Below are 10,820 nucleotides of genomic sequence, written 5' to 3' on the forward strand. Positions count from 1 at the left end.
AGTCAATATTCATCGTCTGATATGTCTGGTAAGAGTTATTCTGCAAATAACTAATTAGTGTAATATAATGAAAGAGTGGTAAAGATTTAGAACTTTTCTTTTATGCAGCACCAGCCAAAATCCCAGAAGTTTTCGACCTTGAGGAGTTGGACAGTTACTCCGATCCTGTCCAGGTCAAGAAAGAGCCAAGTCCCAAACCTATTACTTCATCCAAGCCCACCAGCTCTAAAGTTGTCATCATTCCTAAGCCTTCGCTAGCTACTAAGCCCCGGACCTCAAGTTCCCGTAAGAGGAAAGAGACTGATTCGCCTGCGACTCCCGAGACGTTTCCCTATGAGAATCACGGGTTTATCGAGGCAAGCGGGTTCATGACCTCCTTTCTCAACCAGGTATAGATCCTTATTTCGTATCCTGTGCATATATGTCAAACCAATATCTTGCTTATTATACAATAATACTTGTGTTTTTTGGTGTAGGGCCTCGAACGTCTGGTTCATTTGTACGAAGATTTCTGCGGGCTCAACAAGATGCTCGAGTCCAAATTGAAGAAAGCTGAAGTCATCATTTCCGACCAAGGTATGATTGCTGCTGCTAAATCTCAACATTACGAGGACAAGTTCAAGCTATGACCCAAGAACACCAGGCTGCCCTTAAGAAAGCTACTCACGAAGCCCAAGCCCATCTCGACGCCGCCCAGGCCCAACATGAACAGGATATGGCCTCTTACCGGGAAGGCCTTAAAAGCTCCATCGTCATCTCCCTTCTTCAGGCTAGGCTAAAAATGGCTTACGAAGCCATGGCACTGGGCTTTGAATGTCCTTCTTGGAATGTCGACGCCAGGGAGACAAAGCTAAGGGGCCTTCAAAGGCGACTGAAAAGCTAATTGGCGCTGGTGGTGAGGCTGAGAAGGATGTTCGAGCTAATCCTGAAGCGGATGCTGGTGAAGACATGATGAATGAAGAAGGTGCTGCCCCTTAATTGCAGCCAACTGGGCGATGATGGATATTTGTGCCTAGGCCGGAGCCCACTTTTTTAAGTTTGTTGGTTATGCTTGTCAAATAATTTCTAATTCCTGTCTTTCGAACAATTTACATTTCCTGCACTTAAAACAACATGATGGCCAAAGGCGGATGGGTCCTGGGTTTCAGGATGAAGCCCTTGGTCATTAATTAGTATGGTTTGTTTTGAACAGTATAACAGTCGGAGGTGGATGGGTCTCGGTTTGAGATGAAGCCTTCAACTGTTAAGTAAATATGGTTAGAAACTAATTGTGCTTTTGGTGGATGGGTCTCGGTTTGAGATGAAACCAAAAGCACAACTTTTGCTATGTTAATAATATAACCTCCTTTTGACCTTATCTATCATTGTTGTTTTTCAATTCTTATTATGCATTGCTTAGTTTGAATTTCAATGTTCCAAACTTAGTGCAATTATTTCAAATGTTTTATCCAAATATTATGAAAACATCTTAATCAGAATACTCACAAATATCCTATTAAGACTTTCGTCAAATAGGGTTTTTATAATTCAAACAATTCAGATAAAGTTTTCAAATAAAAAGGCTAGTTCACTTTTATTTCATAAAGCTTGTTTCGATAATAGATGTTTGACTCAAGTATAGTTTCAATTTTTAATCCAAGTATCATGTCCCAAATATTCCAACCAAATATCCCGAAGCATATTCTAAAGATATATTCAGAAAGTATATCCTGAGAACATATCCTGATCAGGATAATGATAAGTGTTATAATCAAGCTTTTGTCAAACATAGTTTCAAAAATTCAAATGAGTTAGATAAGGTTTTTAAAGGAAAGATCATACCAGAGGTAGAGTGCAACCCTATTCCCAATCTTCACTTCTTTTACAATCTTTCCAACGAATATGTCCCCAGTCTGGGACACTTAGTGTACTGGGTCCAAGCTTGATCCTTTGAGCCTTGCACAATTGCCTCAGTAGGAATGTCCCCTGTGCATTATGTCTTTGAATACTTAGAAATTTTCTGGACATCAATTGCAACTGTTTGAATATTTTTTGTATTACAGGGGATAAACCCTAAAATATACTGGAGATAAATCCTTAGTGTTCTAGGGATAAACCCATAAGTATTCTGCAGAAAATCCCAAGTTTTCATGCGTTACAGGCAGGAGTGTATAAACTCCAAGACTTAGAAAGGTGAAAACCTTTAAACCTTAAAGAGTATTGTTTTGGTCAAAAATTACCGAAGCAATTAAGTGATCAAATTAGTTTTGTGAGGTAGTGTGCTAGTAATACTTTGTGAAAAATATGTGGGTTTGTTAGTTTGCAAAAACAGTTTCAGGATAGAGTCCGAGGATATCAGACTATATCAATAATCAAACAATGAGCAAAAATGTAAAGGTTGATACGTGATGTACGAGGAAAGCCCTTGAACAATCTAGATCTCCGGCATAAAACTTTGGGAGCTGACAATCGTCGGATGCCTTGTTCTTCTTATTGCTTGAATAACAGGATACAGTGTAGGATATGATACGGATCAACTAAGTGTTACAATGCGATTCGAGTACAAGTGTGAGTGTTTGTGAGTGGTTACATGTGGTAGAGAGCAAGAGTGTACGAGAAATTGTGTGTGTGAAAGTCGTCCGTTCCTATGATCCGTGCATTCCTTTATATAGTAAAAGGAAATAACTAACTATGCTGAAAATCCGGGATATTATGCTAAAAATCCGGGATACTGAGATTATTTCCTTTCTGAACGTTGGGGGGCTGTTTCAACTCGTTCTCCACGTGCATATTAAATGTAAATCCGGGATTTAAGCTTCCATAACCGTTACAACATTAATATCTTGGACCAAAGTTCGTAACTTCCCATAAAACATGCAAATCTTCAATGCTGACCGTTACAAGAGATGTTTTTCCGCCATCAACGTCCTTATCCTAACCAACTTGAGCGGGTCTTCAGGATGACTTAGCCTTCATGAACGTTAGTCCCTTGTAGCCAACGTTTACAAGCAAATTGTTAGTACTAGTCAGGATACTGCCTCAGGATGTTACCAATATCCTGGTCCGGTATCCTGATCTGGTGTCCTGATCTTGTATCCTAATCATATACAACTAATAAAAAATCAATATACAAAGTCAGGATATGGGCTCAGAATTTCACCCATAACAATTGTCCCCAAAAATATAACTGTTGGATATCCTGATTCCAACGGATATATTTTTCAGTCATTCCAACATGTCTGGTAAGGATATATGTTTTCTTCGATCTTGAGAAGCTTGACAGCTATCCCAAGCCTATCTTGGCAAAAAAGCAGCCATATGTTGCTGCTGCCGACGGTTTCTCTTATGATGACCTTGGCTTCATGGAATCTATCGAGCCCATGACCTCCTTCCCTAATAAGGTAAATATCCACATCCTGTATCCCGTACACATATACTGAACCTGTATTCTGGTTAGTTTGTCTTTCATGATACCTGTATTTTGTAGGGTCTAAATCGTCTGGTCGTCCTACACTTAGAACAATTTTAATTTCCTGCAAGTATAATAGTTTGACAGTTGAAGGTGGAGGAATCCTGTGTTTTCAGGACGAAGCCTTCAACTGTTTAGGTAAATGTATTTTAAAAACTTAATTATGTTCTTGGTGGACGGGTCTCTTTTTGAGATGAAACCAAGAATACAATCCATTAATAATAAACTAACCTTTTAGCCTTATTTGTTGTTGTTATGTTTTTATTTTGAAAGGTATGTTTTGAATATCCTGATCAAACATCCTGTTCAGGATATTGATGAAATGTTCAATACTTTTGTCATCAAAATGTTAGACAAAACTTGGTTGAATATGACTTTTTAGAAAACTTAGATCATTTAGATAAGGTTTTCAAGACTGGAAAAAAATAATAAATCATACCAGAAACACATGGGCAATAACTTCCATCCTCAACCTTTGAATCCTTTGCAATGTCCCCGGCATGGATGTCCCCTGTCTATGCAGGATATTGCATCAATATATGACACACTTGAGTATCTCCTCACTTAGTGATTCAACTTTGTAACTTTTCACCAACAGAAGAACATGTGTAAACATAATCGTAGTTCGTCATATCTTTGGAACTTGTCAAAAAGTTTAGTTTCACTGGGGATAAAACCTTAATATTCTGGGGATAAAACCTTAATATTCTGGGGATAAACCCTTAAGTATTCTGGGGAAAATCCCAAATTTTCGTGCGCTACAGGCGGGAGTGTATAAACTCCAAGACTTAGAAAGGTGAAAACCTTTAAACCTTAGAGAGTATGAAAATACCCTTTCGCAAGAGAGGGTGATCAATCCTAATATACCTTTAGGATCCAGGATATAGCCAACAATAACGAAATTGTCAGCCACTTTTTACATGGACTGGTCCCGCTATCTTGAACTATCCCTGGATAACTTGCGCTCCAGGCGGGGTGTTTAAACCCAATTTGAGAGAAAGGTGAATACCTTTAAACCTTAGAAGGGATCAGGATCCCTTAAACGTGAGAGAGGGGGCCAATCCTCTAATCTTTCGATCCTGAGTATATATCCTGGAGCTATATCCCGAAGCATATTCTGTAAAACACCTTCAAACTAAGGTGGGTGTTAGCTTGGCTAACACCCCTCCGATGCTTAAGTCAGTATTGGGTTCAAAAAGAGTAAATAAAATTAGATGAATTTAAGAGAGATAGAATTCATACCATCCTGAGTTAGAAATTAAATTCTAAACTCAATTGAAATAGAGTTTTAAATGTATAGCATTCCAGGATCTTGGTAGCATATCCCCTTCCATATTCTTGAGTCGGTATGCTCCTTTCCCAGATTCTGACTCAATTTCATAGGGTCCTTCCCATTTTGGAGCTAACTTTCCATCAGCAGGATTAGTAGTATTCTGAAAAGCCTTTCTTAATACCCAATCTCCAACCTGAAACCTTCTAGTCCTTATATTCTTGTTATATGCTCTAGATATCCTATGTTGATATGCTGTCATCCTTAGCTTTGCTGCATCCCTTGTCTCATCAACAGTATCCAATTCTTGGCATAAGGCTTCAGGATTCTGCTCAGGATCCCGGAGGTTGGATCTCGCCGTAGGTATCACCATTTCTGTCTGGATCATTGCTTCTGCTCCAAATACTAAGGAGAATGGAGTTTGGCCAGTTGCACTTTTTACCGTTGTCCTATCAGCCCATAAAACAAAGGGTAATTCCTCTGCCCATTTTCCTTTTTTGGCACCTAACCTCTTCTTTAAGTTATTGACGATTATCTTGTTCGAGGATTTTGGGTGTCCATTTGCTTGAGGATGCACTGGTGTTGACGTGATCGTCTTAATTCCCCAACTTCTGCAAAAACCAATAGTTCTTTTGCTGTTGAATTGGGAGCCATTATCACAAATTATCTTGACGGTACACCAAATCTTGTCAGGATATTCCTCTTTATGAAGGATACCACTTCTTTATCTCTAACTTGGACAAAGGCTTCTACTTCAATCCACTTGGAGAAATAATCCGTCATTGCTAACATGAAAACCTTTCCTCCTGGAGCCTTTGGAAGCTTTCCCACTATATCCATACGCCATTTCATAAACGGCCAAGGGGATGCGATAGGATATAATGGTTATGCAGGCTGATGCAGGATGTTGTCGTGTCTTTGACATGCATCACATCTTCGAGCATATTCTGCAGCATCTTTTCTCATTGTCGGCCAATAGTATCCTGTCCTTAATACCTTCGAGAATAACGACATGCCCCCAGTATGGTTACCACAATCCCCTTCGTGTATATTTTGAAGCACTTCTTTGGTTTCGGGATCCTCCGAGCACCTCAGATATGGTCCTGCAAGAGATTTCTTATACAAAACATTATTTATAATAGTAAAATGAGATACCTTCATCCTAAAAGACTTAGGATTTGCATCTTTTAGGATATCTCCTTCTTGAAGATACTTCACAATTGGATTCATCCAGGATTCAGGATCCTTCTCAGGATATCCATCACCAGGATCCTGGATACGTGCTACTTCTTTATCCTGAGATTTGAAATGTTCCATTGCAGGATACAAGATGTGCACTATTGGTATCTGAGTTCCCTCTGGTATCCTGACAGTAGATCCTAAGTTTGCTAGAGCGTCAGCTTCAGCATTCTTTTCTCTTGGTACCTGTTCAAGTGTAAAAATTTCGAAATATCCTGCTAATTTCTTAACAATTTCAAGATATTCAGCTAACTTTTCACCTTTTACTGCATAAGATCCATTGGAATGGTTAGTAATCAAAAGGGAATCAACATATACTTGTAAACATTTAATATTCATATTTTTAGCTAATTCTAATTGTTTTGGTCAAAAATCACACAAGGATAATGCAACCAAACTCTTTGTAAACGGGAATGATGCTTGGTACGACGAACAAAGAGAAGGATCACTTAAATGAAAATTGCACAAGTGACACAAGGATTTATACGAGGAAAAAGCCCTTGATCAATGAATGATCTCCGGCATAAAAAACCTCGGGTGATGGAAACTACCGATCACCAAACTTCAATATAACAAACAGTGTTTACAACTTCGGATGGTAACGAGCTAGGTACAAGGATCACTATAGTATCGTATGCTAAAGCGTGTGAGAAATGTTTTGTCCTTTCCAAATGCTGAAGAATGCCCTTTATATAAGTGTGTGTGGTCGTATTTTAGGCAAATCACCTAACTACTAGCTCGTTACCCCTTTAGGAATAGAAGTAAATTTAGCCTAACTAATTGCCCGTAAATTGTGCTAAGTTTCCATATTCTTCATAACGTCTATTCTTGGTTATGCATGTGCGAAATCAGCGTGACAGATTCCTTGATAACGTTGCTAAGACCAGATCCAACTCGTAATTCTTGCAAAACAATATTAAATTCAAAGAGAGTAATCGTTAGTATGAGGATCCTTAGGATGATCCATGATCCTGATCCTGAAGCTCTTCTGAGGATCACTATCTGCCAAAGAAACAAGGATCACTTGTTAGGATATTATGTAAGGATCACAGGTCATTAAAATCCTGCCCTAACAATTGCCCCCAAAATATAAGGAGTAATTATGTAATATTAACGAGTTATATTTTGCCGAATCTTATCTATAACTAACTCAACGGATATATAGCCGTTAAGAATGAACTATCCGTTGCGATCTGACGTCATGGAGATGACAGCCCTGCAGAAATCATCATTATAAATAGAAATAGGGTTAGGATCGTTTGCATTTAAATTCAAGAACTCTTCCCTTTATAATCGCGACCAGAGGATTGAACAGGTATTCCCCTTTATCTTCTCTCTTGCTTGCTCTGTTTTTCTTTCTCTTTCCATCCTTCTATAAAAATATTGCTCCGGAACTCTCCTAGCAAGGATCCTAAGAAGGACAGTCCCTTGAAGGGTCAAGGGATCATCAAGGATTCTCCCACCGAGAGGTGTTGTTTTACTGATCCTCAAATTGACAAGATCCGTCATTGTTTTCCGGCGAACACCCTCTTTAAATCTTTTAACCCTACCGCTCTGAGCGATTATATCTCGGAGACTTGGGTAGCTTTCCCGGTCACTCCTTTTATGATATGACACTCGTATCCTTTGCCTCAGTTCACCGAATCCTTTTTCTCCCTCACCGACATCTGCTATATCCAGGCTATGCCGATGATCTGGAGGGTTTTATACACCCTTGAAAGGATCATCGAACAAGAAGGAATTGATCTGGGTATGGCGGAGCTGGCTGAGATGTATGATCTCACAACTTTTGGATCCCACCGATACTTGTTCAAATGAAAGGCTGGAGAAGAGCACCCTGTTCTCAAAGTTACCAAAAATGACATGAACTGGAAGCGGCGGTTCTTTTTTGTGAGGAGAGATACCATCCCTGATGGGAAGGATTTGCCCAAGAAGTGGGCTACTCATGGTAGGATAGAGGATCCTGGAAGGATCACCATAGAACTTATTCCTTAGCATAAGGATCACTGACTTTTTTCTGTTTCCTTATTGTGCAGCTATATCCATTTCTCATCTTAGGTTAACTCCTGCTGCAAAAGAGAGACTCCTGGCCTTTAAGAAGCTTGATCCTGAAATAAGAACTTTCCAGGTTACCACCCAGGATTCTCAGGAAGTATCCTCTGCCTCTGCCACAATGTCAAGTAAGTATCCTTATTAAGAAGTAATTCTATGTGGGAATTCGAATTAAGTTAAAATACTTATCTTATTTTGGTTGTGTAGGTGTTGGAAAATCCTCTAAGTCTGCTTCGAAGTTCGGCATTGATGATCTTACTAATGTCAAATCCGCAAGGAAGAAGACTCCTGCTGCTAGCCCAACTGCTTCAGCCCCTAAAGCACCTATCAGGGGAAAAGGAAGCAAGAAGAGAAAGGCCTCTGAGGATTTGCAAGGTCTGCCCCTGCTCCGCCAACAGTGTCTGGATTACATCACCGAGGTAAGGATCACTGTCCTGCTTATGTATCCTGCTGGTCCAAGGATCACTTGGTTTCTGACATCATTCCTTGTCTTCCTTGTAGAAATTTGCTGAAGTAGAGACATATGTTGGCCATGTTGAGGATCAGGATCGCCAGATTGCTGACCTTCAACAGGTTGGGGTGTTGAAAGATCTCAAGATAGCTGATCTTCAGAAGGAGCTCCAGGCCACCAAGAATGATGCTGCCAAGATGCTGATCAACTTTGACTATGAGAAGCACGAGATCACCCAGGATGCCAAGGTCTCTGCCGCGATAACTATGTACAAGATCCGGCTGCAAATGGCCATGGAAGCTCAGGATCCTGCTTTTGACAAGAGCACCTGGGATGTCGAAGGCTGGAAGGCTAGGCTGGCTGAACTGGAGGATGACGAGGAGGCTGAGGAGATCCCGATGCTTGAGGGTGGAGACATTGGCAAGGATCAGGGTGGAGAGGCAAGTGGAGCCGGTGGTGATGGTGCAGCGAAGGATTGAGCTGCAGGATTGGGCAATGATGGAAATTTCGAGACTTAGCCGGAGCCCAATTTTTTTTTTGTTTGGTGGTTGTGATGTTTTAAAACAATTATGGTATGTATTTGAACAATAGGTTTAGGGTTGAGGATCTAGGATCCTGTGAACAATAGGTAGGATTACATATGGTGGAGGGATCCTCTGTTTGGGGATGAAGCCATTGTGATCATGCCGCCTTTAATTTCCTGCACTTGCTATGACCGCACGAACAATGGACACCCTTTGCCAACCCATGTGGACGGGCCACGTTTTGCTGGTAGAAACGTGGGTTGGCAATTTTGACAACTTTGAAGGGTTTAAACTTTTGTTAATAAAATAACTCTAATCTTTTTGGCTTACCTTGTGTTGTTATCCTTGTTTATCCTTTTAATTTCCAATTGTTTTGATATATGTTTGTCTGAGTAAGAAAAGTTAAGCAAATTATGTTTAAGAAATTTAGGATACGATCCAGGATAAAGTATCCTATAGTTGAAAACTTCCAAAAAGTAGTTCATTTTAAGGATCATAGGTTCAGTTGTCAAGGTCTAAGGGTTATTCGAATGAATAATGAATGAAATTAAAAATAGTTAAGGATCATACCTGAGGATCCGAGTTAGGATCCTAATCTTTGATCAGGATAACCATAAGGAAAAATTTAATGGATAATAAGGATTGGGGATCCTTAACTGTTTAACTTCGAAAACCTGAAAAATAGAATATAACTTGGGACTAAGCCAATATAAAAGATAAGTTAGTAACTGAGGACAAGCCCAAAGGATCACTGGGGACAAGCCCGAAGGATAACTGGGGACAAGCCCGAAGGATAACTGGGGACAAGCCCGAAGGATAACTGGGGACAAGCCCAAGGATCGTATGTAAACTGGAGTATGGCCCTCACTGGCGACTATCCAAACTTAGTCACATGAAAATACCAAAACCTTAGCTAACGTGAAAACGTTAGAAACCTTAGGAACGGATGTATGGTACGTCTACCATTATACGTAGGATCCTAGGTATAGCCAGTACGATGGAATTATCAGCCCCTAAAGCGAGTACTGGTCCCAAAGACGTGAACTATACCAGGATCATCGTGCGCTACAGGCGAAAACTGGGGACAAGCCCAAGGATAACTGGGGGCAAGCCCAAATAACTAGGGTTGAACCCAAGGATCTGAGTTGCTTCTGAAGATTGTCGACAGTATGCTAAGGATACCTGGACTATCAGAACTCAAAATCTCGTGAGAGAAGGATGAAGGATACATGATCCTTATCCTTAAATAAGAAAATATGTAAACAAGAGTTCGAGCTTAGGACATTACCAGAGTAAGGATTATTGATGCTTCAGGGATCCTTGAAGGATACTTCCAATGTAAGGATCATATATGCCAGAAGGATCCTGCTCACATGAAATATTTCTTCAGGTGGACAGCATTCCAGGCTCTTGGTAACAGATTACCTTCCATGGTAAGCAATCTATATGCCCCCTTTCCTGCTTCGGCTTCGCTCAAATAAGGGCCTTCCCATTTTGGTGCCAATTTCCCATCAGCAGGATTGGTGGTATTTTGGAATGCTTTTCTCAATACCATATCCCCAACTTGGAATTTCCTTATCCTGACATTTTTGTTATAAGCGCCAGCCATTCTTTGTTGGTAGCTAGCCATCCTTATCCTAGCCAAGTCTCTGATTTCCTCAATAGTATCCAAGTCTTGAACCAAGTTCTGATCATTTTCTTCAGGATCACGGGTACTTGTTCTAGCAGTTGGAACCACCATTTCTGTTGGGATCACTGATTCTTCCCCAAACACCAAAGAGAAGGGTGTTTGACCAGTAGCATTCTTGGGAGTTGTCCTATCAGCCCAAAGCACAT

The sequence above is a fragment of the Helianthus annuus genome, chromosome 16, assembly GCF_002127325.2.
Source record: "Helianthus annuus cultivar XRQ/B chromosome 16, HanXRQr2.0-SUNRISE, whole genome shotgun sequence".
In the NCBI taxonomy this organism is placed as follows: Eukaryota; Viridiplantae; Streptophyta; class Magnoliopsida; order Asterales; family Asteraceae; genus Helianthus; species Helianthus annuus.